The following is a 9,685-nucleotide window of genomic DNA, read 5'->3' on the forward strand; positions in this document are numbered from 1 at the left end:
CATGGAGGAGTGGGGGTCACCTATGTAGTCCTGAAAGAAGTATCTGGAATCAGGGCAGGTGGCCAAAATGCGCCATGATCACCATATCCCATGAGTCTTTGTAAGAGGCAGCTTCACTGGGAAACAAAAAAGGTCTCAGACTAGCCTGATCCCCTTAATAACAACTTAATAACAATGACAGTCCCAGTAAAAAGTGACTTTTAGGGAGCAACTGCAGGGTCCAGACTAAACTACTGAAAAGCTACATACAGTAAAATTCACCCTTTAGTGTACAGTTCTATGAGTTTTGGAAAATGCACGTAACTACCACCACAATCAAGACATAGATCAGTTCCATCACCCCCCAAAATTCCTCTAAACCCCTCAGTCATCAGTCCCTCCCCCCGACTTCAGCCTTTGACAACCACTGGTCTTTTTCTGTCTCCGCAGTTGTATCTTTTCCAGAACATGTTTAGCTGCAAATGTACAGGAGCACTCTACACAAATCCTGCTTCTGTTGTATCTAAAATGCAGTAGATTAATAAGTAAGAGTATGACAGCTGAAGACCACTCCTGTCTCACAACCTGCTGCTCCCCTCAACAGTGTATTTCAGTGGATCTACCTGTATTGCTCCCCACTCTGGTGAATCTTCTCATCCTCTGCACCTCTGGCCTACATCCCAGTTTTTATATGCATAAATAAATAAAAATAAATCCTTAAAAAACAATGGTTAAATGGCAAATTTTGTATTTATATATATATATATATTACCGTAATAAAAAAACTAAAATTATCATACTTTTTTTTTAAAGATTTATTTATTTATACAAGCACTGGGTACAGTCAGAAGCGCGGGAGGGTGAGAGAATTCACCAGAGCCAGAGCCGGGAGCAGAGCAGGCAGAAGGACCGAAGTTCACTGCTGAGGGGAGCAGCGGGCGGCAGGAGAGGTCTGCGCGCCATGTGGGACCCTCCTCCGGTGGCCGGGGAGCAGCCGGGGATCGAACCGGCGCTGCTGAAGCTGCGGGCAGCTTCGCAACCCAGTGCTCAACCGCTGCGCCACCGGGGAGGCCCAAATTATGATACTTTTTTTATAAAAAGATTTATTTATTCATACAAGAGTTGGGGTTGGGCCTCCCTGGTGGTGCAAGGAGTTAAACACAGCACTGTGAAGCTATCCACAGCCTTTGCAGCAAGAGTTTGATCTCCCAGCCAGCCAGGGAGCAACACACATGGTGCATCAGACCTCTCCTGTCTCGCCTGCTGCTCCCCTCACCTGTGTATTTCAGTCAATCTACCTGTTCTGCTCCCCACTCTGTCTCTGGTGAATCTTCTCACCCCCCACACCTCTGGCCTACACCCCAGTTCTTGTATGCATAAATAAATAAATCTTTAAAAATAAAAAATACATAAGAGTTGGGGTGTAGGCCAGAGGTGCAGGTGGGTGAGAGGATTCACCAGAGACAGAGCAGGGAGAAGAACAGGCAGATCTACTGAGATCCTCTGCTGAGGGGAGCAGTGGGCAAGACAGGAGAGGTCTGCTGCGCCATGTGGGTCAGCTCCCTGGCTGGGGATCGATCTCAGGCTGCAGCAGTGATAGTGTGATAGTGTGATAGCGCTGAGACTCAAGCCCTACATCAACAGGGAGGCCCCAAATCATGACACTCTTGAAAACAAATTCAGGTATACTTATTGGCTCAGAATTTGACATGACAAAGGAAAGAGAAGTCGACGAGAGTGAATTTTCCAGGCAATAACCCACCTCTCTTGTGCAGTTCACCTTTTTAGTTGATCCTTACCAAAGCCTTACAGGTAGGCATTGTTCTATGCATGTTAGAGATGGGGAAACTGAGGCATATCAAGGTTAGGTCATTTGTGGAAGGCAAAATGTGACGGAGTAGAGGTGCTGGGCAGGAATCCTGGCCTTCTGGCTCCCAGTGCAGGGCTCCTTACTGTGCCCTTGTCCCAGTCCTTAAAGTTGTATCTGGTTTTCTGTCTAAGTAGTGAGACCTGCCTTCCTAGCCAAAGCCACCTGAGCTCAGCTCTGCCTCTTGGCCATGACCTGGGGCCATTGTCCTGGTCCTCGCCATCCAACTGCTGTTGTTCTGCTCTATTCAACTTTTATTTTTCTGGTCTCCTTCCTCTGTCACCATTCAGGTTCCTGGGGTGGTAACAGAGTTGGGGGAAGAAGGAGGGGTCAAGGATGACTGGGTTGGATGGAGATGACTGGAGATAGGGGTATAAACTGGATGTTATACACCTGTTAAATTTGCAGATTTGTGAGTTAGTCAAGAACTATCACAGTTGTATATGTGGATGCCAATCACAGTGATATTTAGAAGCTGCAAGGCCTGCTGCTTTGGCCTTGGGGAGGAGGAGTGGGTCTGGGGCTTGTGGGTCTCCAGCCTCTTTCCTTGGCTGCTGCTTGCCTTTCATGTGCTTCTCCTGTAAGGGCACTAGGGGGCAGCACACAACAGTGAAAATTGCAGGAACTTGGGCATTATTTGGCTGAGGTGGAGTCGTAGGTGCACCCCTGTTCTGTGTAGTGTGAATTTAACCCCTTTGAACTTTAGCATTTTTAAAAAGGATTTATTTATTAATGCATACAGGAACTGTGGTACAGGCCAGAGGTGTGGGGGGTGTGTGTGAAAGGATTCACCAGAGACAGGGTGGGGAGCAGAACAAGCAGACTGACTGAAATACACTGCTGAGGAGAGCAGTGGGTGAGTCAGGAGAGGTCTGCTGTGCCATGTGGGTAGCTCCCCGACCAAGGATTGAACTTGTGTCGCAGTAGCTGCCGATAGCTTCATAGGTTGCGTCTTAACCCCTTGCGTCACCAGGCAGGCCCAACTTCAGCATTTCTTATCTGAAAATGGGTTTAATGTGAGGCGGGATAGTACAGTGGTTCAGAGTGTGAACTTGGGAGTCCCAAGATATGAAAATGTGCCCCAGTTCTACCACTTCAAGTAATTGAACTTGTCTGTTCCTCAGACACCACATTTGTAAAGTAGAACTAGTAATAGTTTCACGGTAGGTGCTAAGTAGATGACAGTTTTATTTTTCACCCCTTCTGGGACAAGGACTCCCGAGCAAGATCCCTGCTTCTGAGAATAAACAGGACAAATGACAGGGTGCTGGTCTTGACCACCCACCATGTATTGAGCCTATTATGTGCCTTATTCCCTTTTAATCCTCACAACTCAGTGAATAGATCACAAATCCCAATTTTACAGTTCAGAAGACAGAGGATCAGAGATTTAAGCAACTTGCTCAAGGTCACACAACTAGTATGCGGCAGAGCCCAGAACCGAGCTCACGTTCATTTTGTTCAGTGCCTGAGCACTTTGCAGTGGTTCCTCTGGAGACCTCAGTAACTGGATCCATGAGGTTGCCCCAGGCCCCAGCTGAATGAGGGACTCTCCTCTTAAGAATTCCCTCCTGGGGCCTCCCTGCTGGTGCAAGGGGTTAACTCTCAGCACAGTGAAGCTATGGGCAGTCACTGCAGCTTTAGTTCCATCCCCAGCCAGGGAGCTGACCCACATGGTGCAGCAGACCTCTCCTGACTCGCCCGCTGCTCCCCTCAGCAGTGTATTTCAGTCGATCTGCCTGTTCTGCTCCCCATTCTGTCTCTGGTGAATCCTTTCACCCTGCCCCCACACCTCTGGCTTACACCCCAGCTCTTGTATGCATAAATAAATAAAATCTTTTTTAAAAATGAATTCCCTCCTGTAATCAACACCAAGCTGCCTTTCCCTAGTTCCCCAGATAGAATTTTCTGGAATTCTGAATGGAATAGATGGAGTAGAACCAACTGACAGGGAATCCTACCCAGTGGAAGGAAACAATGGTGGGGGATAAACAGAATTGGAATGTGGGAGTTGAGGCTGTCTCCTCTGATTGGTCAGCTCAGAAACCGGGGTACAGGCCAGATGTGACGGAGGTCAAGAGGATTCATCAGAGACAGAATGGGGAGCAGAACAGGCGGATCTGCTGAAGTGCACTGCTGAGGGGAGCAGTGGGCAAGACAGGAGAGGTCTGCCATGCCATGTGGGTATGTCCCCAGCTGGCTGGGGTTGAACTCGCATGACAGAGGCTGCGGATAGCTTCACAGCGCTGCTCTCAACCACCTGCACCACCAGGGAGGTCCTGGGCCAGGTCATTTTGAGTTGCCTCTCCCCTTTCCTTATTTGGACAGAAGACGGTGTGTTCCAAAGATGGAGATAAATAGGGAGGCCTGGGAGTTATCCTGGGGAGTGAAAGGCAGGTGAACTGAGGCCTGGATTGAACCATTGATGTGCTTAGAGGGCAGTTGTGGCTCAGAACTCCAAGGGACTTCTGGGATTCTGGATTGAACTATTGGGTGGGAGACCCCAGGTTCACCTGACACTGGGGAATTCTGGGCCTCTCTGGCTTTTCCTAGTGTGGTGTTGACTCCCTCCAGGCTGAGCACCTGTCCTGTGCCAGGTTGAGGCAGGGGCCACTTTCTGGGTCCTGAGTTTGGTTCCAAGCTCTAGTAGAAGTATTTATTCTCCGCAGAGACCTTGTGTGAAAGAAACTTCATCCAGTTCCCTTCATACAACTCCACTGATCAATGAGGAAATGAGGCCCAAGAGGGCACCAGCCTTAGTGAAGGTCACACGGCAGGTAAGCAGCGGGCCCTGAATGGGGGGCCTCTGCCCCTGGTATCAAGCTGGATCCAGTTCAAATCTTGTCTTTACCACCTGCTGGCTTTGTGAGCTGGGCAAGTGCCTTGGCCTCTCTGGCCTTTAGTTTCCATGTCTGTAATTTTCACGTATTCAGCCAACCATGGTCTCGCTTACCCTCACACACACACACACACACACACACACACACACACACACACATTCTGGCAGGCACACAACATGGGTGATACTGTCTCCAGGTCTCTCATAGCTCTGGCCTCTCAACACCACCCCCATGTTCTTGCTCTTTCCCCTGCAGCCAACATCCCCTGCCCTGTGAATTCTTCCCAGAGAGCCTGGAAGGAATGTGTGTACTCCTTAAGGAACAGAAGGCTCTTTTTTGCCTGCTGCCGCCAGTCTCTACGCCCCCTGTGGCCTTGCTTTCCTCCCAGGTTGCATTACCTTCGCGTGCTGTGGTGTTAATGCAAAAAGAGCCTGGAGTGCGAGCGCAGGGCATGGGCACCTGTGATTCCTGGCGCACGTGGATACCTGGGCCAAGAAGCGGGGGATAAAGTGGGAGATTCGCGGGAGTTAGGGGGCTCAGTTGCTGCCTCCCTGCCTGCAGATCTGTATGTCTGCTCCCCTGATTCAGCATAAATTCATGTGAGAGAAACTCCAAAATTGTCTTTAGTCTGCCTGAATCAGCAATGAACCTGCCCAGTCCGGGAGGGTTGCACAGCAGAGCCCCAGCTAGGAGCACCCCCTGAGCCAATTCAGAAGCTTGTCTGGGCAACTCTGATGGCTGCTTTCCTTGCCCCAGGCAGGAGCCCCCGGTGGGCAAAGTCTGGTCTGGTTGGTCCTTGGATTCCCAGCACCCAGCCCAGGGTGGGGTCGGAGGCTTGACTAGGAGCGTCTGTGAAAGGACTGAGTTCGGCGCAGCTCAGCCTCAGCCCGAGTGACCTTGAGCCTGTCCCGCTTTTCTTGGCTAGTGCTGAGGTTTCCCGTGCTCCACCGGGTAGAGCCACAGGGCCTCGATAATCCATGAGCCCGCTGAGCGAGAGGGAGCCCACATCTGACCCAGCGGCCAGAGCCCTGGTGTTTCTTCCTCCCAGCTTGTGTGGGGGTGGCCCTGGGGGCCGCTGCTGAGTCCAGGCGCCAGATACTGGAAGGGCTGGGGGTGGGAGGGTAGGATGGAAGGAGCTGGAGCCGGAGAGGGCAGGCCCTGGCTTCTGATGCACTCAACGAAAGCATCTTCTTGGAAGCCAAGTGTTCTGCAGCCAGGCAGCAGGCAGCCAAGGCAGGAGGGAGGGAAGAGGTGGGGGTGGGGGGAGGCAAAACCAGAGAAAGACCTGGAGAGGGAGGTGGAGACAGACCAAGAGAGTCCAGAGACAGAAGGGAGAAGAAGGTCAGAAGCAGGGGGTATGAAACAGGCGCGCACATTCAGCTAGACAAGAAATAGGCTCATTTTTTTATGTATTTATGAGAGAACAAATCTACCTTTCTTTTCTGACTTATCAATAAGTTTAAATCCTCTCTGGGGACAGTATTGTGTGGATTCTGTGTCCTGGGGCTTAGCAGGAAGGTGGCTTTATTGCAAACGCGCCACTGTTTCCATGGGCACATGTCACCTTTTCCCAGAGGACTCTGGTTTTATTCCATTGCCACAAGGAGTCACCGTGCTGTTCTTTGTTTTGTGCAGATAAGAACATCTCTTGCCTCGATAGGATTCAGTTTCACCTTGAGCATAAACACCTTCAATTTTAAGGGGAGCTGTAAGCTCCTTCTGGTTCCAGAGACCCTGCTGGTAGCCAGCAAAAATCACCCTGGACTGTCGTCTCCAGTCATATTTTCGAAGTCTTGTTCCCAGCAGGCTTTAGTTATTTGCCACCAAAGTTCAGCTGAAATAAGCCCTTTTACAGATCCTCTGGGCCTCCCTGGTGGCCTAGGGGTTAAGTCTCAAAGCTGCGGCCTGAGTTTGATCCCCAGCTGACCAGGGAGCAACCCACAAGGTGCAGCAGCCCTCTCCTGTCTCCCCACTGCTCCCCTCAGCGGTGTGTTTCAGTCAGTCGACCTGTTCTGTTCTCCACTCTGTCTCTGGTGAATTCTCTCCCCCCAACCCCCATCTCCGGCCTGTACCCTAGCTCTTGTATGCATACATAAATACATCTTTAAAGAAATAAAGTACACTGCCATAGGGTAAGGAAAAAGGTCAGGCTTTTCTGCCCTCCCGCCATCAGGATAGATGATGGATCCTTGCGGTCCTGAATGCATGCCTGATGGCGGGCACCCGGAGTAGGGTGTGGGCAGAGGTAGATGGGATTCACCTGGCGTTACGGGTGGCGTCACGGGGACACCAGCAGCAGCAGAAGTCGAAAGAGAAGCCGAAGCAGAAGCCGGAGAGAAGCCGAGAGAGAAACAAAGAAGCAGAAGCAGAGAAGGCCAGAGAGCCCAGAGAGAGTGAAGATTTGCTGGGGCCTGAGAGGACTGCCAGCCTCCCGGCCCCCCAGCACCCCTGCCTGCCATATGCCTGGTGAACCCCAATAAAAGACCTGCCAAAAACCCACTAAGGACTCTGACTCCTCCTTTACCCATTCTGCATGGGATTCTAGAAAACCTGCACTGTGTCTTCCAGACCTCTACAGCTGCTAAGTATACGTGTATATGTTTTATCCACACATATAAAGAGCATATACGATACTACTGAAAGAATGAAAATAAAAGCACCCGCCACTAGTCTAATGGGACATTCCAGTCCATCTGTGAAGGCCTCTGTGAGGCCCCCCCTCTGCTGCCATCCCCTTTCCTCACCCTTCCAGAGAAAAGTACCCTGAAAATGATGTTCTTCATCCCTTAATGATTAATGGTGTTAGTTGTTCGTACTGATTTATCCCTTGGACACAGGAAGCACAGTCCCCAGGACTCACAAAATATATCAATTTCTTTTAAAATCAGGAATGATGGAGTAAATAAATGGGGGAGACGTGAGAATTTCCTTGCTTAATTCCAAATATATGTGATACTCCCTCTCCCAGAAGGGAGTGTTTTATCAGGTTAGCTAGTTGTTTTTTTTTTTTTTAAAGATTTATTTTTATGTATTTATATAAGCACTGGGTACAGTCAGAAGCGCGGGAGGGTGAGAGAATTCACCAGAGTCAGAGGGGAGAGCAGAGCAGGCAGAAGGACCGAAGTACACTGCTGAGGGGAGCAGCGGGCGGCAGGAGAGGTCTACGCGCCATGCGGGTCCCTCCTCCGGTGGCCGGGGAGCAGCCGGGGATCGAACCGGCGCTGCAGAGGCTGCGGGCAGCTTCGCAACCCAGCGCTCAACCGCTGCGCCACCGGGGAGGCCCAGGTTAGCTAATTTTGCTAAGGATTTTTATATAGCAGAAAAAATTAAGATTGTTGAATTAGCAAATGAGTTTTTGTGAAATTGAGATGTTTTTTGTCCCTCTAACGAATTGATGTGATTAACACTAAAGGATTTTCTGATATTAAATCAGCCTAGAATAAACTCAGCTTGGTCATGATATATTTATTATCTTTTAAGTAGACTGCTAAATTTATCTTGCTAATATTTTATTTAAGACATTTGCATCTATATTCTTAGGTAATATTGTTCTGTAATCTTTCTAATACTGTCCTTGGCTGTTTTTGATAAACATTTTTATTTTTCCAGGGGTGTTTTTATTTATTATACTTCATTTTAGCTTTGTTTTAAATTTGTCAAAGTTTTCATCTGTTTGTCCTATTTTCTTTTCAATCTCTGCTGCAGGTGCTAACACCATTAATCATTAAAAGATGATGAACATCATTTTCAGGGTACTTTTCTCTGGAAGGGTGAGGAAAGGGGATGGCAGCAGAGGGGGCCACACAGAGGCCTTCACAGACGGACTGGAATGTCCCATTAAACTAGTGGTGGGTGCTTTTATTTTTATTCTTTAAAAAAGGAAAAAGATTTTCTTTTAAATCTCTGCAGTCCTATTCGTCAAGCCTAACTTTATTTTTTGCCACCTCCTTTTTATCCCTTGAAAAATCTTGCCAGGTGGGCCTCCCCGGTGGCGCAGCGGTTGCGCGCTGGGCTGCGAAGCTGCCTGCAGCCTCTGCAGCACTGGTTCGATCCCTGGCTGCCGAACGAGGGTCTCACATGGCGCGCAGACCTCTCCTGCCGCCCGCTGCTCCCCTCAGCAGTGTACTTCGTCACTCTGCCTGTTCTGCTCCCCGCTCTGGCTCTGGTGAATTCTCTCACCCTCCCACGCTTCTGACTGTACCCAGTGCTTGTATAAATAAATAAATCTTTAAAAAAAAAAAAAAGAAAAAAAAAAAGAAAAAAAAAAAGAAAAATCTTGCCAGGAGTTTCTCAGTTCTTTCTGTGTCAGTTAGGAATTAGATTCAGCTGGAGCTAACAGCCCCCACCCCAGCAGCTCACCCGTGTACCACCCCCAAAAAAACTTTGGTCTAAGGCTCCTCGACTGCATCTTCTGACACAGGATGAAGCAGAGGAGTAAGATAAGGGCGGAGATGGGGGCACTTTTCTCATGGGCTGTGGACATGTGGGTGCTGGAGCACCATCCTCGGCCCCCTGTTTGCCCCCTTCACCCCATGGTTATCTCATCCAGTTAAGTCTCGCCTGTGGGTAATGATTCCACATTCACACCAGCAGCCAATCCTCTGCCCTGAGCTCCACACGCACAAATTCAGCTGCCCACGTGAAACTCCTCGTCGATCTAATACACACTTTAAACGCGACATGGCCAATATCGAACTCCCAAGAAAAGGAAAAAATCCAGCAAAATGCTGGAGCCACAAATGATCCCTTCTTGTAAATGCTACCTGATTGCTACTTGCAATTTCACTGCCACATGGCTTCCCTGCCCCAGAGAACACTGTTGTTTTTTGTGGGACCCTTGCCGGCGACCCGGGAACGAACCGGCACTGCAGAGGCTGTGGCATAGGCACTGGAGAGGCTCGGGCAGCCTCGCAGCCCAGAGCTCAAGCGCTGGGCCACCAGGGGAGGCCCGCCAGAGAACACTCTGTAACTCCTGGGACTCCTTTCCAGGGATCTCGAG

This window comes from Talpa europaea, assembly GCF_964194135.1.
Source record: "Talpa europaea genome assembly, chromosome: 9".
NCBI classification, from domain to species: Eukaryota; Metazoa; Chordata; class Mammalia; order Eulipotyphla; family Talpidae; genus Talpa; species Talpa europaea.